Source organism: Pelodiscus sinensis, chromosome 2 (assembly GCF_049634645.1).
Source record: "Pelodiscus sinensis isolate JC-2024 chromosome 2, ASM4963464v1, whole genome shotgun sequence".
In the NCBI taxonomy this organism is placed as follows: Eukaryota; Metazoa; Chordata; order Testudines; family Trionychidae; genus Pelodiscus; species Pelodiscus sinensis.
The window spans coordinates 65,905,471-65,920,579 of NC_134712.1; the positions used below are offsets into that span (position 1 = coordinate 65,905,471).

Consider the following 15,109-nt stretch of genomic DNA (forward strand, 5'->3'; position numbering starts at 1 on the left):
CAGGGAAACTTGCTTCTCTAAGGCGCAAAGTCAGAATTTTAAGCGCCCCACAAAGCCCGCTATGCGGCAAGCTTGCAGAGCACAGCGGAAGCCTATCGATTGGTTAATGAGGCAGGAGAACACGGCGGCGGTGTTGTTATTGCAAGGTTAAGCGGCTTGTGGGATTCGAGAAGGGTAGTAGGGGAAGCTGCTGTTTCTTACGCGCACCGGAACCCTGCGGTTGCTTAGCAGCAGAGCTTTTTTTCTAGGTACGATCAATGGGGGGAAGCTAAGACGGGGACTGGGAGGTGAGGGGGAACCACGCCTGTGAGTCAGCCGTAATCAGAGCCCGGGGAAGGCCGCAAACTAATTAGCCTCATGTGGAAAAACGCCTTCCAAACGGGCAGGATAAGTGGCCTGAAAATAGGAGAAAACCTGCCGAAGGGTGGAGCAGCTAAGCCATTGACTTCAGCCACAATCTACCCAACCGGTTAGCGAAGAAGACCCCTCCTTAGGGACTCCTGAGCTGGTGGAATCAGAGACTCAGAGAGCTAATAGTTCCAACTCTGCCAGCTCCTATTGATTACTATAGTGAATCTCTCTGTCAGGCTGGAGTTATTAGGAAAAGGCAGGAACTGTAGAGGTCTGTTTGGTGAACTCATCTCTGTGTTAAAGCCCCAATGCTATTCTATCTCTTACGACTTTCCAGAGGTGCTGTTCTACATGTCTTGAGAAGAAACGAAAGGAGCCCTGAGAAGAAACGAAAGGAGAGAATGAGGGTAGGGTTGTATGACTGTATTAGCCATCCCTTTTTGGTTGAGCGTCACATTGAACAGTGCCAAACATTTTTTATCAAAGGTTGTGGGAGAATGAGCTGGCCTGTATTCCCAGGAGAAAATAATATAGCTTGATTTTTTTATCAGCTGAATATTTCCCCGTTCTTTGAACTCAAAGAAACTCTGCTGTCTATGAAACTTCTCTGTAAAACCCTTCCCCCATACACAGTGTCCACTGGGATGTTAATTATGCCATTCTTCACAGTTATTAAATCTTACTTACCACCTGGTGATCCTACATGCAGAGGTTTTAGTGGCACTGAGGTTTGCTTGACAATAACAGAGCTTGATAAATTTATGGAAGTGATGGTATTATGAGATTGCCTGCTGTGGCATGTGCCCTATTTGTGATGGATTGTAGCAAAAACCTTTAACAACCGGAGATGGGATGTGATATGGGAAGGGCTCTGAGTTATGACAGTGAATTATTTCCTGGGTGTCTGGCTGATGGATCTCACCAACATGCTCAGGGGATCACTGGTCAGCATATTTGGGGTTGGAAAGGAATTGAAACCCTGTTTTTTTGTTTTGTTTTGCATTCCTCTGCAGCGTACGGCATGGATGATGTGCTGGTGAGAATTAGCGTAATTCTCTGTTACTAGACACCTTTAAATCACAGTTTAAGGTCTTCAGATTTAACATCTTCATCCAGAGGTTATAAGTCGATCACAGATGTAGTGAGTGAGTCTGTGTGGCCTGTTATGTGCAGGAGGTCAGACAGAGGAAATATCTACACTGTGGTGCTATTTTGGGATACTTCTGGTATCCTGAAATAGCTGTTCTGCATCTTTTAAACAAGCCCGTTATTTTGAAATAGCTTTAGAAATAATGGGCTCTCTATTCTGATGTCCCTGTAAACCTCATTCCATGAGGATTAAGGAACATTTTGGAATAGTGGTTTATTTCAAAATCTGGCACTGTATAGACTACACCATATTTCAAAATAAGCTGTTTCAAAATACGCTTGAAATAAGCCAGGCAATTTGCGTAGCTTATTTCAGGCTATGGATGCAGTGTAGACCCACCCTATGGGTGCATTGTAGATGACCACAATTGTCCCTTCTAGCCTTAAAGTCCATGATTAAATAACACTGTCTCTACATGAGAGGGTGGGGAACAACAGGGACAAGGTTAGCATCTATGCCTAGAGATTAGTCTGTGGTGAATCTTTTTGGGACTGATACAAAGCACCTTGAGGTCCATGGAAAGACTTCTACTGACATCACTGGATTTTGAATCAGAGCCATAGTCAGCCTGTGGGGAGCATTTATGAACAGTGGCATTTAGAACTTAACTGAAATGTTTAACTTAAAGCCTATCCAGGCTAAAAATGATCTGTAAGAACTAAGGTGTGTTTTTACATGCTAACTAACCTGCTTTAATTTATACTTGTGTAGAGAGGGTATAATACCTTTAAATGTATTTTCTGGTCACACTTCATCTTAGGCTTCCCTTTAGAGTGGACCATATTCAGATAACAGGTTTTGAAACAGGACTGTATTTACTAACACTATATATTAAAATATATATTAGTTAATATGTCCTGAAAGGCCACCCATTCTCCCATTGTAGATAGCTCCTTACTGTCTTCAGGTCTGAGATGTTCAAGGAAGCAATGGTGGTCTTTGGTGGCATTCTCCATCTACTGCACTATTCAATAATCCACCGCTGATGTTTGCATTATTAGATTGTTAAGATTTAGAAATGGAGTCATAACACATGGATTGTATTTTGAATAAAACATCATAAAACCAAATATTGACAGTTCCCTGTGCACCATTCAAGGTTCAGGACTCACTTTCAACATCAGCATTAACAAATAATAGAGAACAGCTCTATAAGAGTATCAGAAAAATCTCTCTGTAAACCTTTGCTGAACATTAACAACTAAATTCACACAAGCTAGTGATAACATACTTCAAATAACTTGGAATTTAATTTTGTTTTAGGATGCAGCCCTTTACTTCTATTCTGGAAAGGATACAAATAGACTTTACTGAAAGCTACACCAAAATATATTATTGTCATTGATATTTTCCTTATACTTAGCCTGTCTGGTTCAGTCTCCAAAGTGTGGAACTGTCAATATATTTTCATCATTAGTTCCTCATGGGATTGAAAATTCCAGTAATTGTTATTATTGCAATGTTATAAATGCAATCCCTTTGAAGTTTCTAGCTGGAAATCTTAAGATCAAGATGATCATAAATAGGGTAAAGTAGCAGCTGATTCTGTAATTCTAATTACTATGTAATTTTCTGATATATTTTAATATTCAGTCCATCACACTGCAAAACACAAATTAGCATCTTTTTTTTTTTTTTTTTTTTTTTTTTTTTTTTGCATTAATAGAGTTAGTATAAGTACCTGGGGCTCATACCTGATTTCTCCCTTGCTGAAGCCAAATCCTATTAATTTGTGCTTGGATGAAGAGTGCAAGACTGGGTCCTTGCAGGAACTAGCCAATTATCAGAAGTTATTATTTGGTAAGATTAGTTAAATTAAGATGATGTAATTATTTCAATATAACCTAAGGGAGCCATTATTGTGCCTTATTTGTCATGGGAAATGAAAGCTTTCAAAATTAAAATCTTTGTTTCAAAGGTATTTCAATGTTTGCATGCCAGCAATTATTTTTTTATGTGTGTTACTTTGTTAATGAGTGAAATCATAAATACACACATATAGTTACATTTTTTAAAAGAATGTATTTTAAGTTACCATAATTGCACATATTACCAGAAACACTTTATTGGAGCATATTTAAGATAAAAACTAGTAACTTTCAGTGTGTCCTATCTTTCCTTAATTAACCTATTGCTAAAAGGCACCTGGGTACAATACTAATGGGTGGCAGCCGAAAACCCTGAGGCAGAGACCATAATAATTGTAAAATCTGTACTGAATTACAGTGGAACTCCTAAATTCCCTTAAAATTAACAAGAAACTTGTAAATGGATTGAACATTCAAGCCTATGCAGTTTAAAGCAGAGGCAGTCTTCACATCAAATGACTGTACTATGCCTGAAGACTTCCTGTTAATACTTTGTTTAAATAGGCATTGTAATCATACAGAAAAACAACTGGAGCCAATCCATTATTTCAGGAATAAGGACATATTTCAAACAATGTCCTTTTATTTTCAAAAGGTGAAATTCAGCCCTCCGCTGAAATCCCATACAAGGCCAGATGCATCAGCCATATGTGAGACCTAGTACCAAGATAAATTTCACCCTTAGGGCTTGTCTGCACTGAGAAATTACATTATGTTATCACATGACCTTGAGAAGTCATGGTCACTAGCATAGTGTTAAATATGGCTTAGCACTCAATGTAGACAAAAGCCACCTTTGGCTTCAGTGGGGCGCAAGATTTTACCCCCAGGCTACGTCTACACTGGCCCCTCTTCCGGAAGGGGCATGTAAATTTCAGCAGTCGTCGTAGGGAAATCCGCGGGGGATTTAAATATCCCCCGCGGCATTTAAATAAAAATGTCCTCCGCTTTTTTCCGGCTTTTAAAAAAGCCGGAAAAGAGCGTCTAGACTGGCCCCGATCCTCCGGAAAAAGTGCCCTTTTCCGGAGGGTCTTATTCCTACTTCAAAGAGGGAATAAGACCCTCCGGAAAAGGGCACTTTTTCCGGAGGATCGGGGCCAGTCTAGACGCTCTTTTCCGGCTTTTTTAAAAGCCGGAAAAAAGCGGCGGACATTTTTATTTAAATGCCGCGGGGGATATTTAAATCCCCTGCGGATTTCCCTACGACGACTAGTGAAATTTACATGCCCCTTCCGGAAGAGGGGCCAGTGTAGACGTAGCCGGGTAGTTTTCCACTGCAGACAAGCCCAAGTGAACATTCTGCCAAAGGGAACAATCTCTGTTATACTTACTTAATGTCTTTTTGTACAGGCAGTCCCTGGGTTACGTACAAGATAGGGACTGTAGGTTTGTTCTTAAGTTGAATCTGTATGTAAGTCGGAACTGGCGTCAGCGCTGCTGAAACTGATCAGTTTCAACCGCGGCTGAATCTGGACACCAGTTCTGACTTACATACAGATTCAACTTAAGAAACCCAGGCGTCCCCAAGTCAGCTGCTGCTGAAACTGATCAGCGGCTGATTCCAGGAAGCCTGGGGCAGAGCAACTCTGCCTTGGGCTTCCTGTAGTCAGCTGCTGGTCAGTTTCAGCAGCGGCTGACTTGGGGACGCCTGGGGCGGTGCTGCTGGGTTGCTGCTGGGTTGCTCCAGAGCTGCTGGGGTGCTGCTGGGTTGCTGCTGGGTGGCTCCAAGGCTTTGCTCCCCGTCTCCCTGGTCTGCAGGGAGACGGGGAGCAAAGCCTTGGAGCATGCCCGCAGTGGGACAGCCCGGGCGCGCTTGAGCTGTCCCCCTGCGGGCGTGCTCCACGGCTTTGCTCCCCGTCTCCCTGGTCTGCTGGTCGGGAGACGGGGAGCAAAGCTGCGGAGCACGCCTGCAGGCAGACAGCTCAAGCGCGCCCAGGCTGTCCCGCTGCGGGCATGCTCCAAGGCTTTGCTCCCCGTCTCCCTGCAGACCAGGGAGACAGGGAGCAGCTTTTCTCGCCCCGGAGGACGGGGGCGGCGGACCGCGGCGCATCTGGGCGTCCCGCCACTCCCATCCTCCGGGGCGAGAAAAGCCCCATTCGTAACTGCGGATCCGACATAAGTCGGATCCGCGTAACTCAGGGACTGCCTGTATAGTAATTTGCCTTTTCTAAAATCCAAGCGATCAATATGGAATGATGCAAGTCTGGACAGATCATACATACAACACAGTCATTATAATAGCACATCTTCAATCATCTTTCACTGTTACCTGTAAACAAATTTCTTAAGATACACCAAAAACATTAGCCCTCACCGAAAACTAAGGGTTGATACTCAGTTGACATAAACTATCGTGCTATCCTCACATAAGAACATAAGAATGGCCATACTGGGTCAGAACAAAGGTCCATCTAGCCCAGTATCCTGTCTACCAACAGTGGCCAATACTAGATGCCCCAGATCACAACAGGCAATCCTCACAAGATCACCCCTCCCTGTGACCCACCTCCAGAGAAACAGAGGCTAGGGACACCATTCCTACCCATCCTGGCTAATAGCCATTGATGGACCTAATCTCCATTAATCTATCTCTTTTTTAAACTCTGTTATAGTTCTAGCCTTCACTGCATCCTCTGGCAAGGAGTTCCACAGGTTGACTGCACTGAATGAAGAAAAACTTCCTTTTGTTTCTTTTAAACCTGCTGCCTATTAATTTCATCCTCTATTACTTACATCAAGGGATCACTGACCATTTACATTAGCTAGGGATCTGGACCAGAGTCTGTGGCAACTGCAAAGTTTGACAAATAATCCCTGCTGTGTTCAATCACAAAAAGTCACCTCTACATAACATGAATGGTTTATAAATCTTACAAAACAACAACAAAATCTGATCAGTAACTAACTATGAGAAACATTGCCTCAAAAGACAAAAGGAATGTTATGTATAATGAATACAGGGGTTTAGTTTAGAAGAGTTAATTCAATCTATGACAACAATTATTATGCTAATTATTCTGGCTCCAATCCACAGCAATTAAGCATGCAGATAACTTTAAGACTGTGTGTGAAGCACTTCTACTCAGGTCTATGAGACTGCTCATGTGCTTAATACATTATTGAATCCAAACTTCTGGCAGACTGGCAGAAAAGCCCCAAAATCTGCAGCTTAGATTACTCAGGAGATGATTATATATTGAGAAATTGCATTCAGAATCTTTTAAAAATTTGAATCTTTGACTAGATATAAAGACAGAAAACATCATTTCCTATGTTTGTGCAAAAGAAGCCCTGCTAGATTTAATAGGCATCTATACAATATTCTTTGTGATAACATTTCAATCAATCAATCAATCAATCAATAAAATGTAATGCAATTATATTTTAAAATCATTACATTCATGTATGAACTCCATCCATTTTATTTACAAAACTTTGTAGATTAATCAAGATTCTTTAAAACACATTTTTTATTGCAAAACTTTGTTAGCATATTCTGATGGAATCAAATATTGTAGTAAAGATCTGACAAATGGTGGTCAGGAAATGCCTATTTTACTTTAAAGCCCACAATTAACAAAAGACAGTAAGGGTATGTCTACATTGCAATGCTATTTTGGGATACTGGAGTATCCTGAAATAGCTATCCCACGTTTTCACAGCAAGCCCATTATTTCAGGCTTGTTATTCTGACATCCCTGTAAACCTCATTCTTTTATAGGGGTAAGGGATATTTCAGAATAGCACTTTATTTTGAAATTTGGCACTGTGTAGCTAGCCAAATGATTAAAAAAGCTATTTCAAAATAGCATCAAAATAAGATACGCAATTGTATCTTATTTTGAGTTATGGTGCTGTGTAGACACACCCTTTGAGATCAGAGCATGGAATAGTACAGTGGTCGCCAACGCGGTGCCTGCAGGCGCCTTGGTGCCTGCTGGGGCATTTATGTGCGCCCGTTGAATCATCTGGGCCGGCCCCACCCCCGGTGCACAGCACATGCATGGTGCCGGCCCTGGGCATGTGGCGCATGGGTGGCCCCGGCCCCGGGCGCGCGGCAAATGTGTGGTGCTGGCCTTGGGCGCAAGACACGTGGGTGGCCCCTGCCCTGGGCACGCGGCACATGTGTGGTGCCGGCCCCGGGTGCAGGGCGTGTGGGCAGCCCCGCCCCGGATGCGCGGCACATGAACGGCCCCGCCCCTTGGAGCCCGGCAGCCCCGAAAGGTTGGGGACCACTGGAATAGTATACTATTAATTTAAATAACTTATTACAAATTTCCAGCAGATGTCACTATTGGTCTATAAATTACATTCTGAAGAAAAATCAGTTGAGGATTAATGAAGTTAAACCTAGGGTACTATTCTTCCTTGTGCTGCAAGGAGGCCTCTTTTATTATGCATGCCTTGCACATTATGTTTGTTAAGTGAGGGAAGACCAGAGAACTTTCTCTTTTCATTATAATAGGGAAAAATTAAAATCCTTCATATAGTCAAATTTGACCTAGTACAGATATTATCCTGTCATGCTCTACGGGGCATACCTCAATGATTATTCTCATTTGTATTAGTATGTTCTGCATAGGTGAGAGCGGTGAGGCTGAAATTCAGAGGAGAAGCTACATTTCAATAGTTTTTATAGTAATAATGGGAACAAAAGGCATGGTGGTCAACCATATAGGACATAAAAAACAAAAATGCTGGATATCTGCTTAAGATCACGAACAGAAAAAGAGGACAAAAATTTCTAGAAAATTCTATGGGTTCTCTAGGCCATAATAAACAATTTTAACTGCACAGACAACTGGTAAATAATAAATACAGTCAAACATATTATTTATGGAGGTTCCTAAATTAATGTGATTGACACTTGTGAATGCGAAAAGTACAGACTCCAACCAAAGTAGAAACTGGCCAAGTTCTACTCCTGATCATGAGGAATTTATTCAGTAAATGAAAACAATAGAAAAATGTGGAAGCAGGGCTTTTGAGCAACTTGAAGTTAGCATAGCAAAGAATAACTTGAAGCCACGACTGCGGAACTTGTCAGTACAGGAATATTACAGCCTGATACTATTCCACAGAAGCCAGTGAGAGTTTTGTAACTGATTTAAATGAGAGCAAGAACAGGCCCATTTCTAAAATTTTCTGAAATCAATCAATTTAGGATGGAGTGTGCAATCAGAGGAAATAAAATTCACTCATGTAGGAGGTGGCTGGAAAGCAGTAAAAGTTATTTCATAACTACAATGAAATATACTAGTTACCATGAAAAAGAAGATTGACAAGATGAGCAGAAGCCAGTGAGGGAGTGCTTAAAGATTTGAAGTTACATAACTACTTGCAGGCAGAAAAAAGCAGATGGTAAGGTAAACAAACAGGCATACTCAGAATTGGTAAAGTCTAGCAGGAAGAATACAACAAAGCCACATCACACTTCCTCCACTCACACAAACACACAAAGTGCAGGGTGACTTCCAAACTTTGCTTTCAATGTATCTTTTAACATATTTAAGTGAGAAGTTCGAATGATTCCTGCATGAAGTAGAGATTATCAGTATAATGATAAAGAGCAGCTATACTCTGGTAATACTGGGAAAAGTGAGCATTGATGATGATAAGTCTCCTGGGGTATTAAGGGTACATCTAGACTACCGGGTTTTGTCGACAGAAGTTTTGTCGACAGTATCTGTCGACAAAACTTCTGTCGACAAAGAGCATCCAGACACATTGAGTTCTGTCGACAAAGCAAGCTGCTTTGTCGACAGAATCCTGTAGTCTAGACGCAACCCTACAGGCAATAACACCTTCTGTCGACAGAACTCTGTCGACAGAAGGTGTTATGCCTCGTAAAATGAGGTATACCAGCGTCGACAAAACTGCTGAGTTCTGTCGACGTTATGTTGACAGAACTCAGCGGTAGTGTAGACGCTGGTATAGTTTTGTCGACAAAAGTCCACTTTTGTCGACAAAACTCAGTAGTCTAGACACACCCTAAGAGTATGACTATACCTAATAACACCAGTGATTATGGGTGTTAGCCTCGTTGTAGACTATTCCTGCCTAGGAGAGTGTCAACCCCTCCCAAGTTTCTATTATCAGGGTTTCCTGATATTTTTTCTGTTAGATATAGGTGGCAGTGAGTGTCTCCCCACTCCTCCCCATGCACTCACAGTGAAGTGGGCAGTTCATGGCATTTAAACCATGTGTGCATTATGCAGAAGGAGAGCAGACAGTGTTTTGAACTGGAGGCAGCAAAGATTAGTTTTGTACTTGTCATAGATTTTGTAGCAGATCCTCACCTGGTGTAAATAGTCAGAGCTCCACTGATGTCAACTGGTGAGTATGATGAGTTTTGCCAGCTGATGATTTTCCCTTAGATTTCAATGAGGGGCAGTATCTTATGTATCATTTGAGAGCCAGGTGTATCATGAGAGATCCTGTGGAGTCTAGTAGTCCCCTTGCTTCCCCCTGGCTGCTCAATCACACACTTCTCTTTGAACAGGCTAGAACATGCTATCAGAGGCTTCTCTGACCTTGGCTATCACTTGAATACCTTTCAATGCTTCCCTAACTACAAAGGAACAAACAATGTACTGTACATTACTACAGGTTCTAATTCTGGGTGGCTCTTGAGAGATGTGGGAGAGCAGCATGGATCATTGGGAAGTAGGAGCAAAGGTAGCTTTACTTCATATGGATTCTAGGCTAGTGGAGGAGCTGAAATATGTCCAATATGATCCCACGTCTGGTCTTACCTGAGCAGCACTGCAGCCCCAAATCCCCATAAGACTGGGGCACTATGGTTACTGCCTCACCTACGCCAGGCCTTGTGTGTGTGCATATATCTGTGTGTGGGAAGAATGTGGAGAGCAATGCAGGGTCATTGATATTGGCCTTGTGCTTTCCTGAGTGAGAGGAATTCATTTCTACTACCTAAGGTTCATTTTAGCCTCAATATTCTATCAAAATAGCATAGAGGAGCCAGAGTGAGTCCAGAGTGATAGGACAGCCATATTGAGTCAGACCAAAGATCCATCTAGCTCAGTATCCAGTCTGCTGACAGTGGCCAATACCAGATGCCCCAAAGGGAGTGAATGCAACAGGCAATCATCACATGATCCCTCTCTTGTCATCCATTTCCAGACAAACAGAGGCTAAGGACACCATTCCTACCTATCCTGTATAATAGCCATTGATGGACCTAACCTCCACGAACTTGTCTTTTTTGAACCCTGTTAAAGTCCTGGTCTTCACAACAACCTCTGGCAAGGAGTTCCACAGGTTGACTGCGCGCAGCATGAAGAAAAGCATCCTTTTGTTTGTTTTAAACCTGCTACTTACACAGCCAAACCGCTATTTTGAAATAAATTCGAAATAGCAGAGCGCTTATTTCAAATTTGGTAAACCTCATTCTACGAGGAATAATGCCAAATTCGAAATAGCTAATTCAAAATAAGTGCTGTGTAGACACTTATTTCGAAATAGGGGGCCTCCAGCCTTCCCAGGGTGCCCTGGTGGCCACTCCAGCCTCAACCAAGAACACTCTTCTCCCTCCTCCCTGCCCCGGAGCCCATAAAGGGGTTGACTCTGGCCACAGTGCCTGTGCCAGCACCAAGCCTGCCAGCTCAGAGCTAGCAGTCACTGCCCCTGACCCAGTGGCCACTAACCTCATAATGTCTCATAGCCTATTCCATGAGAGGTCTGAAAGGTATAATAACCATCCTCTTATTGGAGTGATTGGGGGAGGGAATCTCTGTGAATTCTCTTATGGAGTTCCTAACTAGAGTTCCCTTCTCTGTGTGTTCCTCCATAGCAGAGGTATGATCTGGGCTCTTGTTTAAAAAAACAGTTAAAGTTGAAAAGGGACAAGAACCTATCACATCACTTACAAAAACCCAGCACTTAAAAAAATAGTTAAGGGCATCGTAAACATGACACTGATCACAGTAAATGCCTACTTGTTATTCACATATACATAAAATTGTATTTCCTCCCCACACAACAGCCTAACTCTGACCTATGAGGGTTTTGTTCTTGATTTTGTTATCTAAATATTAAAAAAAACCCACCACATGTAGGTTTATTTAGAGAATGTTTGAGAACAAACAACAGATACTATAAAATACAAATGGGTAGACAAGTGACTTCCTCTCTTTGCTCCAACACACAATGCACACATGTTGTAGCAGGCCAAATCTTGCTCTCTTTCTGGGGATTTGTTTTATTTATAGAAGAAGCTGAAAAATAAATGAGACAAAATCTAGCCCAAGCCATCCTCCCCTTAACACCAGCCAAATCTAACATTTCTCCATGTGAACTAGTCAGCCCCCATGCTAGATATTCAGTCTCTGGAAAGGCACTCCCACCTTCCTACGGTGTGGGTGGGATAATGAACCACTTGCAACAGTGAGTGAGCAAAACAAATGTAACCTTTCCCAGCCAGATCATTCATACCTGTTAACTAGGTGGAGTTGTCAGGCAAGCTTTGCCTGTCAGTTGTAGTCTGTTCATATATTTCTCAATTGACAGTGGAAATGTACTTATACTGGTTCTTTCTTTAGAATAACATTTTATATGTATGATATTAGTGAAATGTGATACTTGCTTCTGAGGCTGATCATTTTGAAAACTATTCTGTTTCTTTTAAATAGTTTTTTCTGGTGAGCCCTGAAGTCACTGACTGTGTTTCTAGGACTGAGGCTACACAAAGGTACTACATTTTACTTCAATATTTTCCTTCAATACCACATGCTTCCATGTCGCCGTTCACCCAGGTCTGAGGAACATGCCTCAGATGGTGCCCTGGCTTGCTCTGGACTCATTAGGCAGTCATAGGGGAAAGAAGGCAAGAAGTAGCAGAGCTGCTGACTTTTCCCTCCTGTACCATCAATGTGGTATTGCTTGGTCCTGTTTCAATCTCCCTATGTTAGTGAGGAGGAGTGTTTAGATCTTCCATATCCCTATGGTTAGTCTGTTCAGAATTCAGATTGAAAGAAGAATTCAGGAACTAACACGATGTTTTCTTTCACTGAAATAGATCTGTATATAGTTGTGAAAACATATACCCCTTTGATACAGGACAGTCTAGGATTGCTTTGCTAAACAAGGAATGGAATCATGTTCAGGTGTTTGAATTAGTGTGACAGAGGGTTATATTTTTGCATTTTTGAGAGCATTATCCTAATTAACCCAGGATTTAGCATATTTACATTTCAAAGATTCATGGCAAGAGGAGAGAATTTGGGAGCTATTTCAAAGAAAAACTACATTGGTCACACAACTGTGAAAATAGCAAGATTGCAAATTTGTACAAAATGGTCTGAAGACTGGAATAGCGTACACTTAATTAATAGGCAAGTAATCTGCCCACTAATGTGCATAAGTTATCACTGAGACTATTTATGCAGAAATTGCCCTTTAATTATAGCCTGTGGAATTATTCCAGGCTCTCAGAAAACACTGAACACTGCATATAGTCATAAAATCTGTCAGCAAATTTTCTTGATGCTAAAGTAAAAGCCTTTGTGAATAAAAATGTCTCATGTTTAATTTTTTATGTTCTTGCAATTGCAGAATAGCATGGAAAAGAAGCTGTGCTGATCTTTTTCTTTGTTTCTACCTAATACAGTCATTCCTGACAAAGCTAACCCTCAGCTCTTGCATTCAAGCAGAAGTACGAAAGATCAAAGTGCATCATTCCTCTTAAAGGAGCTAAAATTAAACTCTTTCACTTGAGGGGAATAGACTGGAATGCTGAGCACACTGAGACAAGCCGGGAGCTGGAAAACTATCTGTATAGGAACTTGCGATCAAGGGGTTACTGCTGAGGCCAAAATGTTTGGGTTGCATTCTAGCATAGCTGGTATGTCACTGAGAAGAAAGGTAAACTGAGGCACAGCTATGACATCTCCCCACGATTTTATAAGGTTTAATTTAAGCCCTGATCATTCATGTATTCAGAGAGGCTCCAACTCAAGTCAGTGAGCAAGAGCGTGTGACCAAAGGTTTATAAAGTATTCTGAGAATGAAATGTGGTGATTTGTTTATATGCTAGAATTATGCAAATGGCTTGATTGGCCCCTGGAGGAGGGAGCAAGGTTGTCCAGATTCCCTCTTTGCTGTCCAATTGGGCTAAAGGGAGAGACCATTGCAGGAAAGGGCTACCACCCTTTCAGTGCAGAGAGGCTAGGAAGAGAGAGAAGAGTTGCAGCTCAAAGGCTGAGGAAGGCAGCAGCTGGAGGAGCAGACCAAAAATCTAGTAAACAAAGACCCAAAAGTGGGACTGTACTACCCCTGATCTCCAGGGGACAAATTAAATGAGCAGAGCCTGGGAAAGTCTAATAACTGCACCTAGTGTAGAGACTTGGAGCCAGACAGACTTTAAGGAGGCAGGGCTGTGCCCAGTCTGTAACTGGGGTGGAAGAAACCTTTTCTTGGTATTATGTCGATGAATCACTTCCCCAAATGAGGGTTTGGTATGGGAACTCGTGAAGGAGAGATTGAGTCAGGGCATCTCAGAGCCATGCTTAGCCAGCAGTAGGATCTATAGGGTACAGCCACACTTTTACACCTCCCCACTTTACCTGAGAAATGTGTGAGCTGATCCCAAATAGAATGTTAGTGGACTGTGACTATGAAATGGTCATGCCATGTTAATGGTCCATGTGACTATGAAAGGTCATGCCATGAATGAATACAGTATGACACTTTACAGAAAAATCATTCATCAGAAGATCTCAAAGAACTTTAGAATGGTAATTAATTAAGCTCCAACAACAGCTTTCAGGAAGCCTTGGACCCCCTAATGTTGCATTAACCACTGCCAGAGTCTCTCACGTTTGTTCCTAGTGTGCGGATATTTCCCTGTCATCCTGGCAAATCAAGCAGTTGCAAATTAAGTCTAGAAATAAACAGCTCACAGAGTTAACTGAAGTGTCACAATGAGTATTCAAAATGGTGCTTAGTGCTCTTCAAATACATTACAGGGGAAGTGTAAATGATTTTTGGAAGAATGGTCAAGAATATATATTAAAATCTAACTCAAGAGTCACTTTGCGTGATTTTTTTAAGTCCCATTTATTAAATACTTTAACTGGGTGCTTTTAAGTTTCATGTATCATATGGCAGTTTAGCATTAGATGCAGTGCTCACATTTGGAAGAATAAAGTTTGAGAACTCATTGAAGGCAGAAATACATGCACCAGCAAAGGACGGAAGAAGAGCAGGAATTAGGGAGCACTCCAAATTCCCATCATCCATTTCAAATAACAGTGAACCAGACTCTTAGAACTAAAGACTATATTTGTTGTCACTGATCAATGTCATATTTAGTAATCTTTTGCCAGAGTGACAGCGCCTGAGTTTCTCATAGACTTCAAAACCAAAGAAACCTGACTTTGCATATGCTTAGAGCAGGCTGGTTGGTCTTGAATCTTTTATAAAATCTAGGTTCTCACCCCAGCTCAGCCACAGGTTTTGTGACTTTAGGCAAGTCATTTAATGTCTCTGCCTCAGCTTCCCAGGGTATGTCTACACTACAGAGGTTTTTTTTTGGAAAAATGACCATTTTTCTGAAAAAACCTCAATTATGTCCACACCGCAATTGCATTCTTCCAAAAGAAAATCAAAAGAACAGAGGGGTTTTTCTGACATTGGTAATCCTCATTCTAAGAGGAAGAGGCCTTTTTTTGAAAGAGCTCTTTCAGAAAAAGATGTGGATGGGGAAGAGGAAGTTCTTTTG

At 41.8% G+C, this 15,109-nt stretch overlaps 1 long non-coding RNA gene across 2 annotated transcripts; it reads left to right on the plus strand.

Moving 5' to 3' along the window:
* Window positions 1–279: 279 nt before the first annotated feature.
* Window positions 280–13,988, plus strand: LOC112547094 (uncharacterized). Of its 2 annotated transcripts, none has more exons than XR_012900933.1 (4): window positions 280–758; window positions 3,168–3,301; window positions 12,021–12,079; window positions 12,943–13,988. It is a non-coding gene; the product is annotated as an uncharacterized LOC112547094 (long non-coding RNA). The 2 variants fall into 2 exon arrangements; XR_012900934.1 differs by having other exon boundaries at window positions 12,998–13,988.
* Window positions 13,989–15,109: the final 1,121 nt, after the last annotated feature.